At 50.3% G+C, this 23223-nt stretch overlaps 1 protein-coding gene and 5 non-coding genes across 6 annotated transcripts in view; 1 reads left to right on the top strand and 5 right to left on the bottom strand.

Annotated features, from left to right (window-relative positions):
• Positions 1 to 23223, top strand: part of LOC138671655 (uncharacterized) — an 88565-nt gene that overhangs the window by 41029 nt on the left and 24313 nt on the right. The gene's annotated exons all lie outside the window — the stretch shown is intronic.
• Positions 1766 to 1983, bottom strand: LOC138673325 (small nucleolar RNA U3). Its single transcript, XR_011319962.1, has one exon. It is a non-coding gene; the product is annotated as a small nucleolar RNA U3 (small nucleolar RNA).
• LOC138673343 (small nucleolar RNA U3) lies at positions 6332 to 6549 on the bottom strand. Its single transcript, XR_011319980.1, has one exon. It is a non-coding gene; the product is annotated as a small nucleolar RNA U3 (small nucleolar RNA).
• LOC138673324 (small nucleolar RNA U3) lies at positions 10575 to 10792 on the bottom strand. Its single transcript, XR_011319961.1, has one exon. It is a non-coding gene; the product is annotated as a small nucleolar RNA U3 (small nucleolar RNA).
• On the bottom strand, positions 15614 to 15831 carry LOC138673342 (small nucleolar RNA U3). Its single transcript, XR_011319979.1, has one exon. It is a non-coding gene; the product is annotated as a small nucleolar RNA U3 (small nucleolar RNA).
• Positions 19846 to 20063, bottom strand: LOC138673323 (small nucleolar RNA U3). Its single transcript, XR_011319960.1, has one exon. It is a non-coding gene; the product is annotated as a small nucleolar RNA U3 (small nucleolar RNA).

Here is a 23223-nt window from a genome sequence, read left to right as displayed (position 1 = left end):
CGTGTTAGGCTATGTTCACACTAGCGTTGTGCGACGCAACGCACAACGCACGCAAAAACGCGGCAAAACACACGCAAAAACGCTGCGTTTTGCGATGCGTGCGTCGGTTTTTGCCGAAAATCGGACGCAAGAAAAATGCAACTTGTTGCGTTTTCTTGGTCCGACGCTTGCGGCAAAAAAGACGCATGCGTCGCACAACGCAACAACAAAAAAACGCATGCGTCCCCCATGTTAAGTATAGGGGTGCATGACGCATGCGTCGCCGGCGCAAACCCGACGCACATTAGCTTAACGCTAATGTGAACGTAGCCTTAGCCAGTAAATGGTGAAGTAGACCTGTGTAGTCTCGAAAGCTTGCAATTTGTTACCATCTTTTCAGTTAGCCATTAAAAGGTATCAACCACTGAGGACTCTCAATTCTAAATATTTTTCAGAAGATAATTGGACACTCTACAACAAACCGGAGCAATGGTGGAGTCATGACATAATACTCCATACATATCCATTTATTGGGCAACTTTTAAATCATATTTTGTAAAGATTTTATTATTCTTGTCCTTAACATAGTTAATAAAAAAGAAAGCTAATATTCAGTAAAATGTATCCTATAAAAAATATTCAATAAAGTAGATACTAAAAAAAAAAAAAACATGAAATAGATACTACTTTAACAGTAAACAGAAAGCTGATATTTAGTGATCAATAGGGTTGAGCGACCTTCACTTTTATAGGATCGGGTCGGGTTTCACGAAACCCGACTTTTGGAAAAGTCGGGTCGAGTGAAATCGGCCGATCCTATAAAAAAGTCGGGGTCGGGGTCGGCCGAAACTCGAAACCCAATGCAGTGCATTGGGTTTCCATGGTTCCCAGGGTCTGAAGAAGCGGAAACTCTCCTTCAGGCCCTGGGATCCATATTTAAGTGTAAAATATAGAATTAAAATAAAAAATATCCTTATACTTACCCTCTGACGCGCCCTGGTACTAACCGGGAACCTTCCTTCCTTAGAATCAGCCTTCCAGGACCTTCGGTGACGTCGCGGGTGACGTCGCGGCTTGTGATTGGCCGCGCGGCCGCCCATGTGACCGCTCGCGCGGCCAATCACAAGCCGCGACGTCACCGAAGGTCCTGGAAGGGCTGATTCTTAGGAAGGAAGGCTGTCGGAAGGAAGCAGGGCGCTTCCGAGGGTGAGTATATTCCTATTAGGTATATACTCACCCTCGGAAGCGCCCTGCTTCCTTCCGACAGCCTTCCTTCCTAAGAATCAGCCCTTCCAGGACCTTCGGTGACGTCGCGGGTGACGTCGCGGCTTGTGATTGGCCGCGCGAGCGGTCACATGGGCGGCCGCGCGGCCAATCACAAGCCGCGACGTCACCGCGACGTCACGGCAAGGTCCTAGAAGCGCGGATTCGAAGGAGGAAGGCTGCCGGTTAGTACCAGGGCGCGTCAGAGGGTAAGTATTGCAATATTTTTATTTTAATTCTATATTTTACACTTTAATCTGAATTCCGATACCAATTCCCGATATCTTAAACATATCGGGAATCGGGATCGGAATTCCAAAGATCGCCGACTTCATGGCCGACCCCCCACTGGGGTCGGGTCGGGTTTCATGAAACCCGACCTTGCCAAAAGTCGGCGACTTTTGAACAATTTCGACCCGTTTCGCTCAACCCTAGTGATCAACAATCCTTAAGAGAACGTAACCAATAATACAGAAACCTTTAATCTACTTTTATTACTTTAAAAAAAAATATATATAACCCAACCACTCAGCTTGTGATCTCCCCCTCCGCCCTCCCTGTAACAGAGAAGGAGAACGATCATCACCAGCAATCAGCCCCTGCAATGAAGCAGAACTGAGAGCTCACTTCACGCTCAGGAGAGATCACTACAGCTCCTCCTCGTGGTTGGGAAGTTTGGACACTTTAGAGCACATTTCTCAAGTTACACACTATAGAAATGATCCCTGAAAGTATAGTCTTAACCTCTTCCTGGCCGTGATGCCCCTCCGGGGGATAGGACCGTGCGTGTAACATTAGGGAGACATCACACGAGGTGACACATGATGACCCTGTGAGACGTGATACATTGTGATACATTGTGGGGGATCAGAGACCTGACTGCAGAGTAACTAGAAGCTTCTATACTTGTGTACGAGCTGGAAACCATCACACCCATAATGCATCTGCTCTCTTAACTAAATTAGCATAAGTGAACTCAAGCACTCAGTGGGAGACAACGCCCCCTCTGTAGCTCCGCCCATTCCCCTGCACTGATCAGGTGACTGCCTGCACATGCCGCCCTTCCCCCGCCCACATTTCCTGCTCTCTGCAGCTCTGCATGGCCCATAAGACGGAGGTACAGGGCCGGTCAGGGGACATCGGTCAGGGCCGATCGGCCAGGGTCGGTGACACAAAATTCTCCTGGTAATCATTTATTCCTGTTAGGAATAAGCTCAAATATAGCTCAAAGCTATATCAACTCGCATCGACCTTCTTTTCACGAGCAAGGGTTGGAGCGAGCCCAGTGTAGGCAGAGGTTTCGGCTGGCTCCCACCTTCGCCAAACCTCTGGAATCTCCGGTCCGGGCGTCCGAGTCACATGAGGCCATGGAGGCGTCACGAGCGGGATACAACCCCCGGTCCGCTCGTGCACTTAAGGTTTGTCATGTTTGCTGGCAGTCAGGACACCTTGCCTCCAGGTGTCCTCAGCGGTCGGGGAAACGTCAGAGTCTAGTGGCAGTTGGAGGAGGTACATTAGACACGGCGATGTTTACCTCTAAGTTGTCCTTCAAGGGGACAATAACCTTAGGCCCATCCACTCTTATGGCAGAGCTTTGCGTCAACTCTGGGGCGGAGGGTAATTTTATGTCATCTGCTTTCGCCCAGTGACATGCAATACCCCTGGTGATGCTCGCCAAACCAGTTACCGTTCGATTGGTAAATGGGTCGACACTACCCTCACAGATTACACACCAAACCATTCCTTTCACTCTTTCTATGTCTCCATCTCATCAGGAGATTATCTCTCTATTAGTCATTCCTGAAGGAATTGATGAGTTCCTGTTGGGAATACCATGGCTACGCTACCACTCTCCTCATATAGAGTGGTCCTCAGGGAGAATTTTGGGATGGAGTAAATCCTGTGAGGGTAGATGTCAGAGGGAGTGCATTCAGGTTGCTATAACCGAGGTACCCACAGATCTTTCCTCTCTCCCCAAGCACTATTGGCCCTATGCGGACATGTTCTCCAAAAGGGCTGCGGAGACCCTTCCGCCCCACCGCCCCTATGACTGTCTTATTGACCTTTTGCCTGGTGCAGAGCCTCCCCGGGGTCGAGTATATCCGTTATCTCTCCCGGAGACAGAGGCAATGTCTCAGTACATCCAAGAGAATCTGGCAAGAGGATTCATTAGGAAGTCAGTGTCACCTGCTGGGGCTGGGTTCTTCTTCGTGCAGAAGAAGAGTGGTGAACTACGTCCATGCATAGACTACAGGGGTCTTAACGCCATCACCGTTAAGAACAAGTACCCACTACCCCTGATATCTGAGCTCTTTGATAGGCTACAGGGAGCAAGGGTATTCACTAAATTAGATCTGCGCGGTGCTTACAACCTGATTCGCATCTGTGAGGGGGACGAATGGAAGACGGCTTTTAACATCAGGGATGGGCACTATGAATATCTGGTGATACCCTTCGGGCTCTGTAATGGCCCAGCCGTTTTCCAAGACTTTGTGAACGACATCTTCCGGGATATGCTCACCACCTCGGTCGTAGTCTATCTGGATGATATTCTCATCTACTCTCCAGATATTGACCCCCATCGGAGAGATGTTCGCAAAGTCTTCGACCTCTTACGGGCAAACTCTCTCTACTCCAAGTTGGAGAAGTGTGTCTCTGAGCAGGAGTCCTTGCCTTTCCTTGGTTACCGTATTTTTCGGACTATAAGACGCAGCGGACCATAAGACGCACCCCAAATTTGGGGTGAAAATTGCAGAAAAAAAGATTTTTTATAACATGGGGGTCCGTCTTATTGTCCGAATTTACAGTATCTTATGGCGGTGGCAGAGCAGGGTCACAGGAGGCAAGGTGGGGTGATGCTGGGATGACGAGGTGCTGGGATGAGAAGGTGCTGGGATGAGAAGGTGCTGGGATGAGAAGGTGCTGGGATCAGGAGGTGCTGGGATCAGGAGGTGCTGGGATCAGGAGGTGCTGGGATCAGGAGGTGCTGGGATCAGGAGGTGCTGGGATGAGGAGGTGCTGGGATCAGGAGGTGCTGGGATCAGGAGGTGCTGGGATCAGGAGGTGCTGGGATGAGAAGGTACTGGGATCAGGAGGTGCTGGGATCAGGAGGTGCTGGGATCAGGAGGTGCAGTGAGAGGTATGGCGTGAGAGGGGTCCCTGGCGTACCATGCAGGCTTACCTAGGTGGCAGAGGTGCGGTGGCAGAGGTCCGGTGGCAGAGGTGCGGTGGCGGGGGTGTGGCAGCAGAGGAGGCGCAGGAAGCGGGGTCCCTTTCCCCGGTATGGTGATGCAGCAGGCCCGGTATGCAGCAGAGCCGGGTGAATCCTCTTGTTATCGGTGGGCGCGGCCATCTTCCTGAGGCCGCGCGTGTGCAGATGAAGCGCTCTGCTCCCGGGGCTTCAGGAAAATGGCCGCGGGAGGCCGCGCGTGCGCAGATGGAGATCGCGGCGGCCATTTTCCTGAAGCCCCGGGAAGCAGAGCGCTCCATCTGCGCACGCGCGGCCTCCGGAAAATGGCCGCCACCACCGATAACAAGAGGATTCACCCGGCTCTGCTGCATACCGGGCCTGCTGCATCACCATACCGGGGAAAGGGACCCCGCTTACTGCGCCTCCTCTGCCGCCACACCCCCGCAACCGCACCTCTGCCACCGGACCTCTGCCACCGCACCTCTGCCACCTAGGTAAGCCTGCATTGCGACTATTAGACGCACCCCCCATTTTCCCCCCTTTTTTGGGGGGGAAAAAGTGCGTCTTTTAGTCCGAAAAATACGGTATATCATCTCTGCCCAGGGTTTGGCTATGAATCCTACCAAGCTACAGGCTGTGATGGACTGGCAGGAACCCCATTCTCTTAAAGCGGTGCAGCGCTTTATGGGGTTCATTAATTACTATCGCCAGTTCATCCCACACTTCTCAACTTTGGTAGCTCCCTTGGTTGCCCTCACCAAGAAGGGAGCAAATCCCAAGTTGTGGTCAGAGGAGGTCTCCAAGGCCTTTCTCTCGATTAAGTCACACTTCGCTAGCGCTCCCATCCTACATCGTCCCGATGTAGATAAGCCATTAATCATGGAGGTGGATGCCTCATCCGTTGGTGCTGGAGCAGTCCTTTTCCAAAAGGATGCTCAAGGTTGGAAGCATCCTTGCTTCTTCTTCTCCAAGACCTTCACACCGGCGGAGAGGAATTATTCCATCGGGGACAGGGAGTTGCTAGCCATGAAGTTGGCTTTCGCAGAGTGGAGACACCTCTTGGAGGGAGCTCGCTTTCCCTTCCAAGTGTTCACTGACCACAAGAACTTGGAGTTCTACAGACGGCCCAGCGGCTAAATTCTCACCAGGCTAGATGGTCCCTGTTCTTCTCCCGGTGTCATTTTACTCTCCATTTTCTCTCCGGGGAGAAGAACACTCGTGCTGACGCTCTCTCCCGCTCCGTAGTGTCATCTGAGGAGGAGGAGCCTCAGCTTATTGTCCCTTCTGAGAGCCTGAGAACTGTGGCTCCGGTTTCGCTAGAGTCCGTTCCCCCGGGCAAGACTTTTGTACCAGCAAATTTGCGACCGGAGGTTCTCTCTTGGGCTCACTCGTCCAGGATGGGTGGACATTTTGGGACCAAGAGGACATCTGAGCTTTTGGCGAGGACGTACTGGTGGCCGCATATGGCTCGTGACGTCGGGGACTATGTTAGGGCGTGTGTCTCCTGCGCCAAGAATCGGTTTCCTTGGCAACGGCCTGCTGGGCTACTTTACCTCCTGCTGGTGGCAGACAGGCCCTGGGAGATGGTCGGGATGGACTTCGTGGTGGGCTTACCCAAGTCTCGTAACTGCACCATTATCTGGGTAGTCACCGATCATTTCTCTAAGATGGTGCACTTGGTGCCACTTCCGCGGTAACCTTCTGCACGGGCCTTGGCGGCGTTGTTCGTAAAACATATTTTCCATTTATATTTTGTAAAGATTTATTTTGGGGGGCTTAAGATAGTTAAGTAATAAAAAAAGCAATTTAATATTCTGTCAAGTTAAATAATTAAAAATAAATTCAATAATACAAGAATTTTTTGATCTACTTTTATTACATTTATAAAAATTTAACCCCACCACTCAGCTTGTGATCTCCCCCTCCGCCCTCCCTGTAACAGAGAAGGAGAATGATCATCACCAGCAATCAGCCCCTGCAATGAAGCAGAACTGAGAGCTCACTTCACGCTCAGGAGAGATCACTACAGCTCCTCCTCGTGGTTGGGAAGTTTGGACACTTTAGAGCACATTTCTCAAGTTACACACTATAGAAATGATCCCTGAAAGTATAGTCTTAACCTTTTCCTGGCCGTGATTCCCCTCCGGGGGATAGGACCCTGCGTGTAACATTAGGGAGACATCACCCCTGACACAGTGACCCTACAGAACCTTCTATACTTATATAACGGCCCCATAATCCTCCAGATCTCAGATGTCTCAACTCCTAATCTGCATATGTCACTTCAACCAGCCAATGGGAAACACCCTGAGCCTGTAGCTCCTCCCACATAATTTTTGTATCAGAAGGAGATCACATTTTGTCACAGATGTGACTGAACAGATAACATAATCCACAGAGTTGGAAAAAAATAGGTTTTAATATTATAAAGGGTACTGAATCGTCTCTTTTCTCCATATTAACCCCTTCAGCCCTGAGGCCTTTTTGCACCTTAATGACCAGGCCAATTTTTACAATTCTGACCACTGTCACTTTATGTGGTAATAACTCTGGAACGCTTCAATGGATTCCACAGATTCAGAGATTGTTTTTTCATTGAACTATGAAAATAAAAAATCACATTCTTTCTACTGTTGGATGTATTATTATTATTATTATTATTATTTATATAGCACCATTGATTCCATGGTGCTGTACATGAGAAGGGGTTAAACACAGAGTTATACATATGGTTTACAGTAAACACATTTACAATGACCGACTGGTACAGAGGGGAGAGGACTATAAGAGCAATGAACATTCAAATGGAGCCATGAAGTCTGCCTAACAGCTAAGGCTACTTTCACACTAGCGTCGGAATCTCCCCGTCGCGATGCGTCGGGCAGAGATTCCGACGCTAGCGTTTAACGCACTGCACAACGGAGGCAGCGGATGCATTTCTCCGGCGCATCCGCTGCCCCATTGTGAGGTGCGGGGAGGTGGGGGCGGAGTTCCGGCCGCGCATGCGCGGTCGGAAAAAGCGGTCCGTCAGGAGCAAAAAAAGTTACATGTAGCGTTCTTTGCTCCCGACGGTCCGCCAAAGCACGAAGCATCCGTCGCACAACGGATGCGACATGTGGCAATCCGTCGCAATGCGTCGTCAATACAAGTCTATGGGGAAAAAACGCATCCTGCAAGCACTTTTGCAGGATGCGTTTTCTCTGCAAAACGACGCATTGTGACGGATTGCAGTTAACGCTAGTGTGAAAGTAGCCTAAGACTTACGGTACATCAAAGGAATTGACCATTAGCTGTAAAATGTGGTCGCACAAGTTCCCGGGGTGTGCAGTCCTCTATTCTTTTAATAGAATAAAGAGAATCTACATAGTAGGTGGCCATTGTGTCTCCAACCTCTTGGAGGACACAGCCCCTGTGGTGTTGGCAGTATAAGCTATTGCTCCAGAAGTGAATGTCTTCTCTTTGACATGCAAATTGCTCTTTTGAGAAAAAGAGGACTTAAACTCTATAGCGCCACCTGTTGGAAGTAGCGATCTTACAAGTCACAATGAACTCTTTAACGAGTCGTGCAATATCACTAAAGGTACCGTCACATTTAGCGACGCTGCAGCGATCTAGACAACGATCCCGATCACTGCAGCGTCGCTGTGTGGTCGCTGGAGAGCTGTCACACAGACAGCTCTCCAGAGACCAAATATGCGAAGTCCCCTGGTAACCAGGGTAAACATCGGGTTACTAAGCGCAGGGCCGCGCTTAGTAACCCGATGTTTACCCTGGTTACCAGCGTAAACGTAAAAAAAAAAAAAAACACTACATACTTACATTCTGGTGTCTGTCCCCCGGCGCTGTGCTTCTCTGCACTGTGAGCGCCAGCCGGAAAACACAGCGGTGACGTCACCGCTGTGCTCTGCTTTCCGGCCAGCGCTTACACAGTGCAGAGAAGCATAGTGCCGGGGGACAGACACCAGAATGTAAGTATGTAGTGTTTGTTTTTTTTAACGTTTACGCTAGTAACCAGGGTAAACATCGGGTTACTAAGCGTGGCCCTGCGCTTAGTAACTCGATGTTTACCCTGGTTACCAGTGAAGACATCGCTGAATCGGCGTCACACACGCCGATTCAGCGATGTCAGCGGGAGATCCAGCGACGAAATAAAGTTCTGGCCTTCTAGCTCCGACCAGCGATGTCACAGCAGGGGCCTGATCACTGCTGCGTGTCAAACACAACGATATCGCTATCCAGAACGCTGCAACGTCACGGATCGCTAGCGATATCATTGTTAAGTTGGTCAGTGTGAAGGTACCTTAAAACGAAAACCACTACAATCATAATTTCTCATATTACCAGAAGATGATTGATACAGAAAAGAAATATATCTTGGTACCGTGTTAGGCTATGTTCACACTAGCGTTGTGCGACGCAACGCACAACGCACGCAAAAACGCGGCAAAACACACGCAAAAACGCTGCGTTTTGCGATGCGTGCGTCGGTTTTTGCCGAAAATCGGACGCAAGAAAAATGCAACTTGTTGCGTTTTCTTGGTCCGACGCTTGCGGCAAAAAAGACGCATGCGTCGCACAACGCAACAACAAAAAAACGCATGCGTCCCCCATGTTAAGTATAGGGGCGCATGACGCATGCGTCGCCGGCGCAAACCCGACGCACATTAGCTTAACGCTAATGTGAACGTAGCCTTAGCCAGTAAATGGTGAAGTAGACCTGTGTAGTCTCGAAAGCTTGCAATTTGTTACCATCTTTTCAGTTAGCCATTAAAAGGTATCAACCACTGAGGACTCTCAATTCTAAATATTTTTCAGAAGATAATTGGACACTCTACAACAAACCGGAGCAATGGTGGAGTCATGACATAATACCCCATACATATCCATTTATTGGGCAACTTTTAAATCATATTTTGTAAAGATTTTATTATTCTTGTCCTTAACATAGTTAATAAAAAAGAAAGCTAATATTCAGTAAAATGTATCCTATAAAAAATATTCAATAAAGTAGATACTAAAAAAAAAAAAAACATGAAATAGATACTACTTTAACAGTAAACAGAAAGCTGATATTTAGTGATCAATAGGGTTGAGCGACCTTCACTTTTATAGGATCGGGTCGGGTTTCACGAAACCCGACTTTTGGAAAAGTCGGGTCGAGTGAAATCGGCCGATCCTATAAAAAAGTCGGGGTCGGGGTCGGCCGAAACTCGAAACCCAATGCAGTGCATTGGGTTTCCATGGTTCCCAGGGTCTGAAGAAGCGGAAACTCTCCTTCAGGCCCTGGGATCCATATTTAAGTGTAAAATATAGAATTAAAATAAAAAATATCCTTATACTTACCCTCTGACGCGCCCTGGTACTAACCGGGAACCTTCCTTCCTTAGAATCAGCCTTCCAGGACCTTCGGTGACGTCGCGGGTGACGTCGCGGCTTGTGATTGGCCGCGCGGCCGCCCATGTCACCGCTCGCGCGGCCAATCACAAGCCGCGACGTCACCGAAGGTCCTGGAAGGGCTGATTCTTAGGAAGGAAGGCTGTCGGAAGGAAGCAGGGCGCTTCCGAGGGTGAGTATATTCCTATTAGGTATATACTCACCCTCGGAAGCGCCCTGCTTCCTTCCGACAGCCGACAGCCTTCCTTCCTAAGAATCAGCCCTTCCAGGACCTTCGGTGACGTCGCGGGTGACGTCGCGGCTTGTGATTGGCCGCGCGAGCGGTCACATGGGCGGCCGCGCGGCCAATCACAAGCCGCGACGTCACGGCAAGGTCCTAGAAGCGCGGATTCGAAGGAGGAAGGCTGCCGGTTAGTACCAGGGCGCGTCAGAGGGTAAGTATTGCAATATTTTTATTTTAATTCTATATTTTACACTTTAATCTGAATTCCGATACCAATTCCCGATATCTTAAACATATCGGGAATCGGGATCGGAATTCCAAAGATCGCCGACTTCATGGCCGACCCCCCACTGGGGTCGGGTCGGGTTTCATGAAACCCGACCTTGCCAAAAGTCGGCGACTTTTGAACAATTTCGACCCGTTTCGCTCAACCCTAGTGATCAACAATCCTTAAGAGAACGTAACCAATAATACAGAAACCTTTAATCTACTTTTATTACTTTAAAAAAAAATATATATAACCCAACCACTCAGCTTGTGATCTCCCCCTCCGCCCTCCCTGTAACAGAGAAGGAGAACGATCATCACCAGCAATCAGCCCCTGCAATGAAGCAGAACTGAGAGCTCACTTCACGCTCAGGAGAGATCACTACAGCTCCTCCTCGTGGTTGGGAAGTTTGGACACTTTAGAGCACATTTCTCAAGTTACACACTATAGAAATGATCCCTGAAAGTATAGTCTTAACCTCTTCCTGGCCGTGATGCCCCTCCGGGGGATAGGACCGTGCGTGTAACATTAGGGAGACATCACACGAGGTGACACATGATGACCCTGTGAGACGTGATACATTGTGATACATTGTGGGGGATCAGAGACCTGACTGCTGAGTAACTAGAAGCTTCTATACTTGTGTACGAGCTGGAAACCATCACACCCATAATGCATCTGCTCTCTTAACTAAATTAGCATAAGTGAACTCAAGCACTCAGTGGGAGACAACGCCCCCTCTGTAGCTCCGCCTATTCCCCTGCACTGATCAGGTGACTGCCTGCACATGCCGCCCTTCCCCCGCCCACATTTCCTGCTCTCTGCAGCTCTGCATGGCCCATAAGACGGAGGTACAGGGCCGGTCAGGGGACATCGGTCAGGGCCGATCGGCCAGGGTCGGTGACACAAAATTCTCCTGGTAATCATTTATTCCTGTTAGGCTACGTTCACATTTGCGTCATGAGTTTTGCTACTTTGTGGTCATGTCTGCATGTGGTCAGGGTTGGCTGAAATAAGCCCCTAGAATACCGTCACCTCTGGTGAGGCGTTTTGTATGTATGAATTCAGGGCTGGCAAAGGTGGGATTCATAATCTCTCTCCTGTCGGACAGAGCTTTGGAGTGGGCTACGCCGCTGTGGGAGCGCAATGATCATGTGGTGCAGAGTGTTCTTTGGTTTCTGGGCACTCTGAAACAGGTCTTTTTGGGACCCCAAGTCACCCATGATACGGCGCTCCAACTACTGGCATTGACTCAGGGTTCGTCCATGGTCAGCCATTTTGCCGTCCACTTCCGGACATTAGCGTCTGAGCTGGAGTGATCGGATAAAACCCTCATCCCGGTATTTTGGAGGGCGCTGGCTGACCATGTGAAGGACGCTTTGGCCACTAGGGAGATTCCTGCCACACTGGAGGAGCTCAAAGCTATATCAACTCGCATCGACCTTCTTTTCACGAGCAAGGGTTGGAGCGAGCCCAGTGTAGGCAGAGGTTTCGGCTGGCTCCCACCTTCGCCAAACCTCTGGAATCTCCGGTCCGGGCGTCCGAGTCACATGAGGCCATGGAGGCGTCACGAGCGGGATACAACCCCCGGTCCGCTCGTGCACTTAAGGTTTGTCATGTTTGCTGGCAGTCAGGACACCTTGCCTCCAGGTGTCCTCAGCGGTCGGGGAAACGTCAGAGTCTAGTGGCAGTTGGAGGAGGTACATTAGACACGGCGATGTTTACCTCTAAGTTGTCCTTCAAGGGGACCATTACCTTAGGCCCATCCACTCTTATGGCAGAGCTTTGCGTCAACTCTGGGGCGGAGGGTAATTTTATGTCATCCGCTTTCGCCCAGTGACATGCAATACCCCTGGTGATGCTCGCCAAACCAGTTACCGTTCGATTGGTAAATGGGTCGACACTACCCTCACAGATTACACACCAAACCATTCCTTTCACTCTTTCTATGTCTCCATCTCATCAGGAGATTATCTCTCTATTAGTCATTCCTGAAGGAATTGATGAGTTCCTGTTGGGAATACCATGGCTACGCTACCACTCTCCTCATATAGAGTGGTCCTCAGGGAGAATTTTGGGATGGAGTAAATCCTGTGAGGGTAGATGTCAGAGGGAGTGCATTCAGGTTGCTATAACCGAGGTACCCACAGATCTTTCCTCTCTCCCCAAGCACTATTGGCCCTATGCGGACATGTTCTCCAAAAGGGCTGCGGAGACCCTTCCGCCCCACCGCCCCTATGACTGTCTTATTGACCTTTTGCCTGGTGCAGAGCCTCCCCGGGGTCGAGTATATCCGTTATCTCTCCCGGAGACAGAGGCAATGTCTCAGTACATCCAAGAGAATCTGGCAAGAGGATTCATTAGGAAGTCAGTGTCACCTGCTGGGGCTGGGTTCTTCTTCGTGCAGAAGAAGAGTGGTGAACTACGTCCATGCATAGACTACAGGGGTCTTAACGCCATCACCGTTAAGAACAAGTACCCACTACCCCTGATATCTGAGCTCTTTGATAGGCTACAGGGAGCAAGGGTATTCACTAAATTAGATCTGCGCGGTGCTTACAACCTGATTCGCATCTGTGAGGGGGACGAATGGAAGACGGCTTTTAACATCAGGGATGGGCACTATGAATATCTGGTGATACCCTTCGGGCTCTGTAATGGCCCAGCCGTTTTCCAAGACTTTGTGAACGACATCTTCCGGGATATGCTCACCACCTCGGTCGTAGTCTATCTGGATGATATTCTCATCTACTCTCCAGATATTGACCCCCATCGGAGAGATGTTCGCAAAGTCTTCGACCTCTTACGGGCAAACTCTCTCTACTCCAAGTTGGAGAAGTGTGTCTCTGAGCAGGAGTACTTGCCTTTCCTTGGTTACCGTATTTTTCGGACTATAAGACGCACCGGACCATAAGACACACCCCAAATTTGGGGTGAAAATTGCAGAAAAAAAGATTTTTTATAACATGGGGGTCCGTCTTATTGTCCGAATTTACAGTATCTTATGGCGGTGGCAGAGCAGGGTCACAGGAGGCAAGGTGGGGTGATGCTGGGATGACGAGGTGCTGGGATGAGAAGGTGCTGGGATGAGAAGGTGCTGGGATGAGAAGGTGCTGGGATGAGAAGGTGCTGGGATCAGGAGGTGCTGGGATCAGGAGGTGCTGGGATCAGGAGGTGCTGGGATCAGGAGGTGCTGGGATGAGGAGGTGCTGGGATCAGGAGGTGCTGGGATCAGGAGGTGCTGGGATCAGGAGGTGCTGGGATCAGGAGGTGCTGGGATGAGAAGGTGCTGGGATCAGGAGGTGCTGGGATCAGGAGGTGCTGGGATCAGGAGGTGCAGTGAGAGGTATGGCGTGAGAGGGGTCCCTGGCGTACCATGCAGGCTTACCTAGGTGGCAGAGGTGCGGTGGCAGAGGTCCGGTGGCAGAGGTGCGGTGGCGGGGGTGTGGCAGCAGAGGAGGCGCAGGAAGCGGGGTCCCTTTCCCCGGTATGGTGATGCAGCAGGCCCGGTATGCAGCAGAGCCGGGTGAATCCTCTTGTTATCGGTGGGCGCGGCCATCTTCCTGAGGCCGCGCGTGTGCAGATGAAGCGCTCTGCTCCCGGGGCTTCAGGAAAATGGCCGCGGGAGGCCTCGCGTGCGCAGATGGAGATCGCGGCGGCCATTTTCCTGAAGCCCCGGGAAGCAGAGCGCTCCATCTGCGCACGCGCGGCCTCCGGAAAATGGCCGCCACCACCGATAACAAGAGGATTCACCCGGCTCTGCTGCATACCGGGCCTGCTGCATCACCATACCGGGGAAAGGGACCCCGCTTACTGCGCCTCCTCTGCCGCCACACCCCCGCAACCGCACCTCTGCCACCGGACCTCTGCCACCGCACCTCTGCCACCTAGGTAAGCCTGCATTGCGACTATTAGACGCACCCCCCATTTTCCCCCCTTTTTTTGGGGGGAAAAAGTGCGTCTTTTAGTCCGAAAAATACGGTATATCATCTCTGCCCAGGGTTTGGCTATGAATCCTACCAAGCTACAGGCTGTGATGGACTGGCAGGAACCCCATTCTCTTAAAGCGGTGCAGCGCTTTATGGGGTTCATTAATTACTATCGCCAGTTCATCCCACACTTCTCAACTTTGGTAGCTCCCTTGGTTGCCCTCACCAAGAAGGGAGCAAATCCCAAGTTGTGGTCAGAGGAGGTCTCCAAGGCCTTTCTCTCGATTAAGTCACACTTCGCTAGCGCTCCCATCCTACATCGTCCCGATGTAGATAAGCCATTAATCATGGAGGTGGATGCCTCATCCGTTGGTGCTGGAGCAGTCCTTTTCCAAAAGGATGCTCAAGGTTGGAAGCATCCTTGCTTCTTCTTCTCCAAGACCTTCACAACGGCGGAGAGGAATTATTCCATCGGGGACAGGGAGTTGCTAGCCATGAAGTTAGCTTTCGCAGAGTGGAGACACCTCTTGGAGGGAGCTCGCTTTCCCTTCCAAGTGTTCACTGACCACAAGAACTTGGAGTTCTACAGACGGCCCAGCGGCTAAATTCTCACCAGGCTAGATGGTCCCTGTTCTTCTCCCGGTGTCATTTTACTCTCCATTTTCTCTCCGGGGAGAACAACACTCGTGCTGACGCTCTCTCCCGCTCCGTAGTGTCATCTGAGGAGGAGGAGCCTCAGCTTATTGTCCCTTCTGAGAGCCTGAGAACTGTGGCTCCGGTTTCGCTAGAGTCCGTTCCCCCGGGCAAGACTTTTGTACCAGCAAATTTGCGACCGGAGGTTCTCTCTTGGGCTCACTCGTCCAGGATGGGTGGACATTTTGGGACCAAGAGGACATCTGAGCTTTTGGCGAGGACGTACTGGTGGCCGCATATGGCTCGTGACGTCGGGGACTATATTAGGGCGTGTGTCTCCTGCGCCAAGAATCGGTTTCCTTGGCAACGGTCTGCTGGGCTACTTTACCTCCTGCCGGTGGCAGACAGGCCCTGGGAGATGGTCGGGATGGACTTCGTGGTGGGCTTACCCAAGTCTCGTAACTGCACCATTATCTGGGTAGTCACCGATCATTTCTCTAAGATGGTGCACTTGGTGCCACTTCCGCGGTAACCTTCTGCACGGGCCTTGGCGGCGTTGTTCGTAAAACATATTTTCCATTTATATTTTGTAAAGATTTATTTTGGGGGGCTTAAGATAGTTAAGTAATAAAAAAAGCAATTTAATATTCTGTCAAGGTAAATAATTAAAAATAAATTCAATAATACAAGAATTTTTTGATCTACTTTTATTACATTTATAAAAATTTAACCCCACCACTCAGCTTGTGATCTCCCCCTCCGCCCTCCCTGTAACAGAGAAGGAGAATGATCATCACCAGCAATCAGCCCCTGCAATGAAGCAGAACTGAGAGCTCACTTCACGCTCAGGAGAGATCACTACAGCTCCTCCTCGTGGTTGGGAAGTTTGGACACTTTAGAGCACATTTCTCAAGTTACACACTATAGAAATGATCCCTGAAAGTATAGTCTTAACCTTTTCCTGGCCGTGATTCCCCTCCGGGGGATAGGACCCTGCGTGTAACATTAGGGAGACATCACCCCTGACACAGTGACCCTACAGAACCTTCTATACTTGTATAACGGCCCCATAATCCTCCAGATCTCAGATGTCTCAACTCCTAATCTGCATATGTCACTTCAACCAGCCAATGGGAAACACCCTGAGCCTGTAGCTCCTCCCACATAATTTTTGTATCAGAAGGAGATCACATTTTGTCACAGATGTGACTGAACAGATAACATAATCCACAGAGTTGGAAAAAAATAGGTTTTAATATTATAAAGGGTACTGAATCGTCTCTTTTCTCCATATTAACCCCTTCAGCCCTGAGGCCTTTTTGCACCTTAATGACCAGGCCAATTTTTACAATTCTGACCACTGTCACTTTATGTGGTAATAACTCTGGAACGCTTCAATGGATTCCACAGATTCAGAGATTGTTTTTTCATTGAACTATGAAAATAAAAAATCACATTCTTTCTACTGTTGGATGTATTATTATTATTATTATTATTATTTATATAGCACCATTGATTCCATGGTGCTGTACATGAGAAGGGGTTAAACACAGAGTTATACATATGGTTTACAGTAAACACATTTACAATGACCGACTGGTACAGAGGGGAGAGGACTATAAGAGCAATGAACATTCAAATGGAGCCATGAAGTCTGCCTAACAGCTAAGGCTACTTTCACACTAGCGTCGGAATCTCCCCGTCGCGATGCGTCGGGCAGAGATTCCGACGCTAGCGTTTAACGCACTGCACAACGGAGGCAGCGGATGCATTTCTCCGGCGCATCCGCTGCCCCATTGTGAGGTGCGGGGAGGTGGGGGCGGAGTTCCGGCCGCGCATGCGCGGTCGGAAAAAGCGGTCCGTCAGGAGCAAAAAAAGTTACATGTAGCGTTCTTTGCTCCCGACGGTCCGCCAAAGCACGAAGCATCCGTCGCACAACGGATGCGACATGTGGCAATCCGTCGCAATGCGTCGTCAATACAAGTCTATGGGGAAAAAACGCATCCTGCAAGCACTTTTGTAGGATGCGTTTTCTCTGCAAAACGACGCATTGTGACGGATTGCAGTTAACGCTAGTGTGAAAGTAGCCTAAGACTTACGGTACATCAAAGGAATTGACCATTAGCTGTAAAATGTGGTCGCACAAGTTCCCGGGGTGTGCAGTCCTCTATTCTTTTAATAGAATAAAGAGAATCTACATAGTAGGTGGCCATTGTGTCTCCAACCTCTTGGAGGACACAGCCCCTGTGGTGTTGGCAGTATAAGCTATTGCTCCAGAAGTGAATGTCTTCTCTTTGACATGCAAATTGCTCTTTTGAGAAAAAGAGGACTTAAACTCTATAGCGCCACCTGTTGGAAGTAGCGATCCTACAAGTCACAATGAACTCTTTAACGAGTCGTGCAATATCACTAAAGGTACCGTCACATTTAGCGACGCTGCAGCGATCTAGACAACAATCCCGATCACTGCAGCGTCGCTGTGTGGTCGCTGGAGAGCTGTCACACAGACAGCTCTCCAGAGACCAAATATGCGAAGTCCCCTGGTAACCAGGGTAAACATCGGGTTACTAAGCGCAGGGCCGCGCTTAGTAACCCGATGTTTACCCTGGTTACCAGCGTAAACGTAAAAAAAAAAAAAAAAACACTACATACTTACATTCTGGTGTCTGTCCCCCGGCGCTGTGCTTCTCTGCACTGTGAGCGCCAGCCGGAAAACACAGCGGTGACGTCACCGCTGTGCTCTGCTTTCCGGCCAGCGCTTACACAGTGCAGAGAAGCATAGTGCCGGGGGACAGACACCAGAATGTAAGTATGTAGTGTTTGTTTTTTTTAACGTTTACGCTGGTAACCAGGGTAAACATCGGGTTACTAAGCGTGGCCCTGCGCTTAGTAACTCGATGTTTACCCTGGTTACCAGTGAAGACATCGCTGAATCGGCGTCACACACGCCGATTCAGCGATGTCAGCGGGAGATCCAGCGACGAAATAAAGTTCTGGCCTTCTAGCTCCGACCAGCGATGTCACAGCAGGGGCCTGATCACTGCTGCGTGTCAAACACAACGATATCGCTATCCAGAACGCTGCAACGTCACGGATCGCTAGCGATATCATTGTTAAGTTGGTCAGTGTGAAGGTACCTTAAAACGAAAACCACTACAATCATAATTTCTCATATTACCAGAAGATGATTGATACAGAAAAGAAATATATCTTGGTACCGTGTTAGGCTATGTTCACACTAGCGTTGTGCGACGCAACGCACAACGCACGCAAAAACGCGGCAAAACACACGCAAAAACGCTGCGTTTTGCGATGCGTGCGTCGGTTTTTGCCGAAAATCGGACGCAAGAAAAATGCAACTTGTTGCGTTTTCTTGGTCCGACGCTTGCGGCAAAAAAGACGCATGCGTCGCACAACGCAACAACAAAAAAACGCATGCGTCCCCCATGTTAAGTATAGGGGCGCATGACGCATGCGTCGCCGGCGCAAACCCGACGCACATTAGCTTAACGCTAATGTGAACGTAGCCTTAGCCAGTAAATGGTGAAGTAGACCTGTGTAGTCTCGAAAGCTTGCAATTTGTTACCATCTTTTCAGTTAGCCATTAAAAGGTATCAACCACTGAGGACTCTCAATTCTAAATATTTTTCAGAAGATAATTGGACACTCTACAACAAACCGGAGCAATGGTGGAGTCATGACATAATACTCCATACATATCCATTTATTGGGCAACTTTTAAATCATATTTTGTAAAGATTTTATTATTCTTGTCCTTAACATAGTTAATAAAAAAGAAAGCTAATATTCAGTAAAATGTATCCTATAAAAAATATTCAATAAAGTAGATACTAAAAAAAAAAAAAACATGAAATAGATACTACTTTAACAGTAAACAGAAAGCTGATATTTAGTGATCAATAGGGTTGAGCGACCTTCACTTTTATAGGATCGGGTCGGGTTTCACGAAACCCGACTTTTGGAAAAGTCGGGTCGAGTGAAATCGGCCGATCCTATAAAAAAGTCGGGGTCGGGGTCGGCCGAAACTCGAAACCCAATGCAGTGCATTGGGTTTCCATGGTTCCCAGGGTCTGAAGAAGCGGAAACTCTCCTTCAGGCCCTGGGATCCATATTTAAGTGTAAAATATAGAATTAAAATAAAAAATATCCTTATACTTACCCTCTGACGCGCCCTGGTACTAACCGGGAACCTTCCTTCCTTAGAATCAGCCTTCCAGGACCTTCGGTGACGTCGCGGGTGACGTCGCGGCTTGTGATTGGCCGCGCGGCCGCCCATGTGACCGCTCGCGCGGCCAATCACAAGCCGCGACGTCACCGAAGGTCCTGGAAGGGCTGATTCTTAGGAAGGAAGGCTGTCGGAAGGAAGCAGGGCGCTTCCGAGGGTGAGTATATTCCTATTAGGTATATACTCACCCTCGGAAGCGCCCTGCTTCCTTCCGACAGCCTTCCTTCCTAAGAATCAGCCCTTCCAGGACCTTCGGTGACGTCGCGGGTGACGTCGCGGCTTGTGATTGGCCGCGCGAGCGGTCACATGGGCGGCCGCGCGGCCAATCACAAGCCGCGACGTCACCGCGACGTCACGGCAAGGTCCTAGAAGCGCGGATTCGAAGGAGGAAGGCTGCCGGTTAGTACCAGGGCGCGTCAGAGGGTAAGTATTGCAATATTTTTATTTTAATTCTATATTTTACACTTTAATCTGAATTCCGATACCAATTCCCGATATCTTAAACATATCGGGAATCGGGATTGGAATTCCAAAGATCGCCGACTTCATGGCCGACCCCCCACTGGGGTCGGGTCGGGTTTCATGAAGTCGGCGACTTTTGAACAATTTCGACCCGTTTCGCTCAACCCTAGTGATCAACAATCCTTAAGAGAACGTAACCAATAATACAGAAACCTTTAATCTACTTTTATTACTTTAAAAAAAAATATATATAACCCAACCACTCAGCTTGTGATCTCCCCCTCCGCCCTCCCTGTAACAGAGAAGGAGAACGATCATCACCAGCAATCAGCCCCTGCAATGAAGCAGAACTGAGAGCTCACTTCACGCTCAGGAGAGATCACTACAGCTCCTCCTCGTGGTTGGGAAGTTTGGACACTTTAGAGCACATTTCTCAAGTTACACACTATAGAAATGATCCCTGAAAGTATAGTCTTAACCTCTTCCTGGCCGTGATGCCCCTCCGGGGGATAGGACCGTGCGTGTAACATTAGGGAGACATCACACGAGGTGACACATGATGACCCTGTGAGACGTGATACATTGTGATACATTGTGGGGGATCAGAGACCTGACTGCAGAGTAACTAGAAGCTTCTATACTTGTGTACGAGCTGGAAACCATCACACCCATAATGCATCTGCTCTCTTAACTAAATTAGCATAAGTGAACTCAAGCACTCAGTGGGAGACAACGCCCCCTCTGTAGCTCCGCCCATTCCCCTGCACTGATCAGGTGACTGCCTGCACATGCCGCCCTTCCCCCGCCCACATTTCCTGCTCTCTGCAGCTCTGCATGGCCCATAAGACGGAGGTACAGGGCCGGTCAGGGGACATCGGTCAGGGCCGATCGGCCAGGGTCGGTGACACAAAATTCTCCTGGTAATCATTTATTCCTGTTAGGAATAAGCTCAAATATAGCTCAAAGCTATATCAACTCGCATCGACCTTCTTTTCACGAGCAAGGGTTGGAGCGAGCCCAGTGTAGGCAGAGGTTTCGGCTGGCTCCCACCTTCGCCAAACCTCTGGAATCTCCGGTCCGGGCGTCCGAGTCACATGAGGCCATGGAGGCGTCACGAGCGGGATACAACCCCCGGTCCGCTCGTGCACTTAAGGTTTGTCATGTTTGCTGGCAGTCAGGACACCTTGCCTCCAGGTGTCCTCAGCGGTCGGGGAAACGTCAGAGTCTAGTGGCAGTTGGAGGAGGTACATTAGACACGGCGATGTTTACCTCTAAGTTGTCCTTCAAGGGGACAATAACCTTAGGCCCATCCACTCTTATGGCAGAGCTTTGCGTCAACTCTGGGGCGGAGGGTAATTTTATGTCATCTGCTTTCGCCCAGTGACATGCAATACCCCTGGTGATGCTCGCCAAACCAGTTACCGTTCGATTGGTAAATGGGTCGACACTACCCTCACAGATTACACACCAAACCATTCCTTTCACTCTTTCTATGTCTCCATCTCATCAGGAGATTATCTCTCTATTAGTCATTCCTGAAGGAATTGATGAGTTCCTGTTGGGAATACCATGGCTACGCTACCACTCTCCTCATATAGAGTGGTCCTCAGGGAGAATTTTGGGATGGAGTAAATCCTGTGAGGGTAGATGTCAGAGGGAGTGCATTCAGGTTGCTATAACCGAGGTACCCACAGATCTTTCCTCTCTCCCCAAGCACTATTGGCCCTATGCGGACATGTTCTCCAAAAGGGCTGCGGAGACCCTTCCGCCCCACCGCCCCTATGACTGTCTTATTGACCTTTTGCCTGGTGCAGAGCCTCCCCGGGGTCGAGTATATCCGTTATCTCTCCCGGAGACAGAGGCAATGTCTCAGTACATCCAAGAGAATCTGGCAAGAGGATTCATTAGGAAGTCAGTGTCACCTGCTGGGGCTGGGTTCTTCTTCGTGCAGAAGAAGAGTGGTGAACTACGTCCATGCATAGACTACAGGGGTCTTAACGCCATCACCGTTAAGAACAAGTACCCACTACCCCTGATATCTGAGCTCTTTGATAGGCTACAGGGAGCAAGGGTATTCACTAAATTAGATCTGCGCGGTGCTTACAACCTGATTCGCATCTGTGAGGGGGACGAATGGAAGACGGCTTTTAACATCAGGGATGGGCACTATGAATATCTGGTGATACCCTTCGGGCTCTGTAATGGCCCAGCCGTTTTCCAAGACTTTGTGAACGACATCTTCCGGGATATGCTCACCACCTCGGTCGTAGTCTATCTGGATGATATTCTCATCTACTCTCCAGATATTGACCCCCATCGGAGAGATGTTCGCAAAGTCTTCGACCTCTTACGGGCAAACTCTCTCTACTCCAAGTTGGAGAAGTGTGTCTCTGAGCAGGAGTCCTTGCCTTTCCTTGGTTACCGTATTTTTCGGACTATAAGACGCAGCGGACCATAAGACGCACCCCAAATTTGGGGTGAAAATTGCAGAAAAAAAGATTTTTTATAACATGGGGGTCCGTCTTATTGTCCGAATTTACAGTATCTTATGGCGGTGGCAGAGCAGGGTCACAGGAGGCAAGGTGGGGTGATGCTGGGATGACGAGGTGCTGGGATGAGAAGGTGCTGGGATGAGAAGGTGCTGGGATGAGAAGGTGCTGGGATCAGGAGGTGCTGGGATCAGGAGGTGCTGGGATCAGGAGGTGCTGGGATCAGGAGGTGCTGGGATCAGGAGGTGCTGGGATGAGGAGGTGCTGGGATCAGGAGGTGCTGGGATCAGGAGGTGCTGGGATCAGGAGGTGCTGGGATCAGGAGGTGCTGGGATGAGAAGGTGCTGGGATCAGGAGGTGCTGGGATCAGGAGGTGCTGGGATCAGGAGGTGCAGTGAGAGGTATGGCGTGAGAGGGGTCCCTGGCGTACCATGCAGGCTTACCTAGGTGGCAGAGGTGCGGTGGCAGAGGTCCGGTGGCAGAGGTGCGGTGGCGGGGGTGTGGCAGCAGAGGAGGCGCAGGAAGCGGGGTCCCTTTCCCCGGTATGGTGATGCAGCAGGCCCGGTATGCAGCAGAGCCGGGTGAATCCTCTTGTTATCGGTGGGCGCGGCCATCTTCCTGAGGCCGCGCGTGTGCAGATGAAGCGCTCTGCTCCCGGGGCTTCAGGAAAATGGCCGCGGGAGGCCGCGCGTGCGCAGATGGAGATCGCGGCGGCCATTTTCCTGAAGCCCCGGGAAGCAGAGCGCTCCATCTGCGCACGCGCGGCCTCCGGAAAATGGCCGCCACCACCGATAACAAGAGGATTCACCCGGCTCTGCTGCATACCGGGCCTGCTGCATCACCATACCGGGGAAAGGGACCCCGCTTACTGCGCCTCCTCTGCCGCCACACCCCCGCAACCGCACCTCTGCCACCGGACCTCTGCCACCGCACCTCTGCCACCTAGGTAAGCCTGCATTGCGACTATTAGACGCACCCCCCATTTTCCCCCCTTTTTTGGGGGGGAAAAAGTGCGTCTTTTAGTCCGAAAAATACGGTATATCATCTCTGCCCAGGGTTTGGCTATGAATCCTACCAAGCTACAGGCTGTGATGGACTGGCAGGAACCCCATTCTCTTAAAGCGGTGCAGCGCTTTATGGGGTTCAT

This window comes from Ranitomeya imitator, chromosome 3 (assembly GCF_032444005.1).
Source record: "Ranitomeya imitator isolate aRanImi1 chromosome 3, aRanImi1.pri, whole genome shotgun sequence".
Taxonomy (NCBI): Eukaryota; Metazoa; Chordata; class Amphibia; order Anura; family Dendrobatidae; genus Ranitomeya; species Ranitomeya imitator.
This window is presented reverse-complemented; position numbering and strand designations above follow the sequence as displayed.